The sequence below is a fragment of the Pseudophryne corroboree genome, chromosome 4 (assembly GCF_028390025.1).
Source record: "Pseudophryne corroboree isolate aPseCor3 chromosome 4, aPseCor3.hap2, whole genome shotgun sequence".
In the NCBI taxonomy this organism is placed as follows: domain Eukaryota; kingdom Metazoa; phylum Chordata; class Amphibia; order Anura; family Myobatrachidae; genus Pseudophryne; species Pseudophryne corroboree.
Window position 1 is genome coordinate 537,921,650 of NC_086447.1, and position 6,000 is coordinate 537,927,649.

The following is a 6,000-nucleotide window of genomic DNA, read 5'->3' on the forward strand; positions in this document are numbered from 1 at the left end:
ACAGAAAATAATAAAATAAATTGACCCCACAAGGAAAAAAAATGTAATGTATAATATAGCTTTTGCTTTCACAATTTGTTTCAAATTTCTACTGCTCTTTGAAAGGCCCAGTAACATCAAGACGTTTTATAATTCTTCACTGTAACATCTAGATATTCATTCATTTATTAACATTTATGTAGCACTAGAATATTCCATTGCACTTTCTTTCAAAGTTGGACAGGGGCAGAAAGTGTTCCTTGAAAAATTTGTAGAAGTAACCTCACATGGGCAGCACCAGAGGTATACCATGTAACAAAGGCAGCAGCAACACCCCTCACATGTCAACAAACAAAACAGGCCCAGTTGTCAGAGAGTCATGGTGCCTATAAATTTACCCAGGGCACAAAAGTGTATGTATAAAGGGTCCTACACATTTAATGATCCGCCGCTGAGCTGCCCGACGGCGGATACGGCCGACTGGCAACCCGGCGGCTGGGGGGCAGTGACGGGGGGAATGAAGTTTCTTCACTCCCCCATTACATGGCTCCATAGAAGTGCAGGCAAATATGGACGAGATCACTCATATTGGCCTGCATGCACAGCTGACGGGGCACCAGCGATGAACGAGAGCGGGTATCTCGTTCATATCTTTCAGTCAGATCGACCAGTGTGTAGGGCCTTTAAGTAATATATTTTGATCATAATTGACCACTAATTCTAAGCTTCCTTGAGGGGTTAATATGATTTCTATATTTTTCAAATGTGCTATTAAATTCAGAGGAATTGTGTTCATCTCTGTGCTGTAAATATCTATTGTCATTTTATGGTTTACATTTACTGCTAGATACTGTCAAATTTCTTGACAGAGTCTATTCAGTGGACAGATATGGTGTCACGCCTATTAGGGAATTTAATCAAAAGCTCAGTGCAAAGAGTGACACATCTTCTGAATTTGATAGATAGCAAGACACACAAAATAAAATTAATTAGTCATTTATGCTGCTTACTGAATGATGACGCATACTGTACTGTATTTTTGAAAATAGAACAACAAAAGAGATTGTAAGGTTATAATCCTTTACATCTACTTCATGTTCAATTATGCTGTTAGCTTTTGTCTCCTCTGTAAAGTGCATTCTTCTTTTTTGTAAATGACAAACATTAAGCTGCTTTATAAAAATAATGGTTGAGAATTAAAAAAAATCATTAAAAGACTGGTGAAGGGAAATTACAATGGTCAGCATTCCAAGTGATTAATAGTAAATCTATGTAATTGCTGGTGACTAAAATAAAGTGTTCGGAAATACAGGCAGGAGTCTCAGGGGGTAATTCTGAGTTGATCGCAGCAGCAAGTTTGTTAGCAATTGGGCAAAACCATGGAGGTAATTCCAAGTTGATCGCAGCAGGATTTTTGATAGCAATTGGGCAAAACCATGTGCACTGCAGGGGAGGCAGATATAACATGTGCAGAGAGAGTTAGATTTGGGTGGGGTGTGTTCAATCTGCAATCTAAATTGCTGTGTAAAAATAAAGCAGCCAGTATTTACTCTGCACAGAAACAAAATATGCCACCCAAATCTAACTCTTTCTGCACATTATATCTGCCTCCCCTGCAGTGCACATGGTTTTGCCCAATTGCTATCAAAAATCCTGCTGCGATCAACTTGGAATTACCCCGCATGTGCACTGCAGGTGTGACAGATATAACATGTGCAGAGAGAGTTAGATTTGGGTGGGTTATTTTGTTTCTGTGCAGGGTAAATACTGGCTGCTTTATTTTTACACTGCAATTTAGATTTCAGTTTGAATGCACCCCACCCAAATCTAACTCTCTCTGCACATGTTATATCTGCCTCCCCTGCAGTGCACATGGTTTTATCCAACTGCTAAAAAAATTCCTGCTGCGGTCAACTTGGAAACTCGTACCCTTGGGTTTGTCTACCAGGCTAGTGATAGACCAAAAAGCACATCTGAGACTCAGGATTATACCAGAGAGTTCCTTCTCTTAATGAACCTTCCTTCAGAACCTTCCGACAATAACTCCTCCGGATTTCACATGTGAATACAAAAAATCACTACCATAGTGTAAAACCATAACATTTATTTTCACAAACAAGAGTAAAAATTAGCCTCCCACCCTCATAGGTGGTCTACTAACTACAAGTAGACAAAACAGCTTTAATAATTGGCCAAGTTGTTAAAACTGCAAACACAGGACCTCTACCAGATGGAATGGTCTACCATATAAAGTAGACTTTATCACAGGATTACTGGAAAGACCTCATGCGTCCCTGGTAAACAGTCCCTCGTCCTGGGTGGTGATCCTTAGTTTGCAGTGCCCCTCCTCACCTGGTAGGGGTCCTGTGTTTTCAGTTTTAACAACTTGACCAATTTTAAAACCATAACAATAAATGTTATGGTTTTTCACTATGGCAGTGATTTTTTGTATTCACATGTGAAACCCGGCGGAATTATTGTCGGAATGTTCTGAAGGAAGGTTCATTAAGAGAAGGAACTCTATGGAATAATCCTGAGTCTCAGATGTGCTTTTTGGTCTATCACTAACCTGGTAGACAAACCCAAGGGTACGAGTTTCCTCATAAAGATCTATAAGAAATGTTATAAAGATAATAAGAATTTACTTACCGATAATTCTATTTCTCATAGTCCGTAGTGGATGCTGGGGACTCCGAAAGGACCATGGGGAATAGCGGCTCCGCAGGAGACTGGGCACAAAAGTAAAAGCTTTAGGACTACCTGGTGTGCACTGGCTCCTCCCCCTATGACCCTCCTCCAAGCCTCAGTTAGGATACTGTGCCCGGACGAACGTACACAATAAGGAAGGATTTTGAATCCAGGGTAAGACTCATACCAGCCACACCAATCACACCGTACAACTTGTGATCTGAACCCAGTTAATAGCATGATAACAGAGGAGCCTCTGAAAAGATGGCTCACAACAATAATAACCCGATTTTTGTAACAATAATTATGTACAAGTATTGCAGACAATCCGCACTTGGGATGGGCGCCCAGCATCCACTACGGACTATGAGAAATAGAATTATCGGTAAGTAAATTCTTATTTTCTCTAACGTCCTAGTGGATGCTGGGGACTCCGAAAGGACCATGGGGATTATACCAAAGCTCCCAAACGGGCGGGAGAGTGCGGATGACTCTGCAGCACCGAATGAGAGAACTCCAGGTCCTCCTCAGCCAGGGTATCAAATTTGTAGAATTTAGCAAACGTGTTTGCCCCTGACCAAGTAGCTGCTCGGCAAAGTTGTAAAGCCGAGACCCCTCGGGCAGCCGCCCAAGATGAGCCCACTTTCCTTGTGGAATGGGCTTTTACAGATTTTGGCTGTGGCAGGCCTGCCACAGAATGTGCAGGCTGAATTGTACTACAAATCCAACGAGCAATAGTCTGCTTAGAAGCAGGAGCACCCAGCTTGTTGGGTGCATACAGGATAAACAGCGAGTCAGATTTTCTGACTCCAGCCGTCCTGGAAACATATATTGTCAGGGCCCTGACTACGTCCAGTAACTTGGAATCCTCCAAGTCCCTAGTAGCCGCAGGCACCACAATAGGCTGGTTTAAGTGAAATGCTGAAACCACCTTAGGGAGAAATTGAGGACGAGTCCTCAATTCTGCCCTGTCCGTATGAAAAATTAGGTAAGGGCTTTTATAGGATAAAGCCACCAATTCTGAAACACGCCTGGCTGAAGCCATAGCTAACAGCATTACCACTTTCCATGTGAGATATTTTAAGTCCACAGTGGTGAGTGGTTCAAACCAATGTGATTTTAGGAACCCCAAAACTACATTGAGATCCCAAGGTGCCACTGGAGGCACAAAAGGAGGCTGTATATGCAGTACTCCCTTGACAAACGTCTGAACTTCAGGAACTGAAGCTAGTTCTTTTTGGAAGAATATTGACAGGGCCGAAATTTGAACCTTAATGGACCCTAATTTTAGGCCCATAGACAGTCCTGTTTGCAGGAAATGCAGGAAACGACCCAGTTGAAATTCCTCTGTAGGGGCCTTCCTGGCCTCACACCACGCAACATATTTACGCCAAATACGGTGATAATGTTGCACAGTTACATCCTTCCTGGCTTTGATCAGGGTAGGGATGACTTCATCCGGAATGCCTTTTTCCTTCAGGATCCGGCGTTCAACCGCCATGCCGTCAAACGCAGCCGCGGTAAGTCTTGGAACAGACATGGTCCCTGCTGGAGCAGGTCCTTTCTTAGAGGTAGAGGCCACGGGTCTTCCGTGAGCATCTCTTGAAGTTCCGGGTACCAAGTCCTTCTTGGCCAATCCGGAGCCACGAGTATAGTCCTTACTCCTCTCCTTCTTATGATTCTCAGTACCTTGGGTATGAGAGGCAGAGGAGGGAACACATACACTGACTGGTACACCCACGGTGTTACCAGAGCGTACACAGCTATTGCCTGAGGGTCCCTTGACCTGGCGCAATATCTGTCCAGTTTTTTGTTGAGGCGGGACGCCATCATGTCCACCTTTGGTTTTTCCCAACGGTTTACAATCATGTGGAAGACTTCTGGGTGAAGTCCCCACTCCCCCGGGTGGAGGTCGTGTCTGCTGAGGAAGTCTGCTTCCCAGTTGTCCACTCCCGGAATGAACACTGCTGATAGTGCTATCACATGATTTTCCGCCCAGCGAAGAATCCTTGCAACTTCCGTCATTGCCCTCCTGCTTCTTGTGCCGCCCTGTCTGTTTACGTGGGCGACTGCCGTGATGTTGTCCGACTGGATCAACACTGGCTGACCCTGAAGCAGAGGCCTTGCCTGACTTAGGGCATTGTAAATGGCCCTTAGTTCCAGGATATTTATGTGAAGTGACGTTTCCTTGCTTGACCACAAGCCCTGGAAATTTCTTCCCTGTGTGACTGCTCCCCAGCCTCTCAGGCTGGCATCCGTGGTCACCAGGACCCAGTCCTGAATGCCGAATCTGCGGCCCTCTAGAAGATGAGCACTCTGTAACCACCACAGGAGAGACACCCTTGTCCTTGGAGACAGGGTTATCCGCTGATGCATTTGAAGATGCGATCCGGACCATTTGTCCAGCAGATCCCACTGAAAAGTTCTTGCGTGGAATCTGCCGAATGGAATCGCTTCGTAAGAAGCAACCATTTTTCCCAGGACCCTTGTGCATTGATGCACTGACACTTGGCCTGGTTTTAGGAGGTTCCTGACTAGGTCGGATAACTCCCTGGCTTTCTCCTCCGGGAGAAACACCTTTTTCTGTACTGTGTCCAGAATCATCCCTAGGAACAGCAGACGTGTCGTCGGAATCAGCTGCGATTTTGGAATATTTAGAATCCATCCGTGCTGTCGTAGTACTACTTGAGATAGTGCTACTCCGACCTCTAACTGTTCTCTGGACCTTGCCCTTATCAGGAGATCGTCCAAGTAAGGGATAATTAAGACGCCTTTTCTTCGAAGAAGAATCATCATTTCGGCCATTACCTTGGTAAAGACCCGGGGTGCCGTGGACAATCCAAACGGCAGCGTCTGAAACTGATAGTGACAGTTCTGTACCACAAACCTGAGGTACCCTTGGTGAGAAGGGCAAATTGGGACATGGAGGTAAGCATCCTTGATGTCCAGAGACACCATATAGTCCCCTTCTTCCAGGTTCGCTATCACTGCTCTGAGTGATTCCATCTTGAATTTGAACCTTTGTATGTAAGTGTTCAAGGATTTCAGATTTAAAATAGGTCTCACCGAGCCGTCCGGCTTCGGTACCACAAACAGCGTGGAATAATACCCCTTTCCCTGTTGTAGGAGGGGTACCTTGATTATCACCTGCTGGGAATACAGCTTGTGAATGGCTTCCAATACTGCCTCCCTGTCGGGGGGAGACGTTGGTAAAGCAGACTTCAGGAACCGGCGAGGGGGAGAAGTCTCGAATTCCAATTTGTACCCCTGAGATACTACCTGCAGGATCCAGGGGTCCACTTGCGAGTGAGCCCACTGCGCGCTGAAATTCTT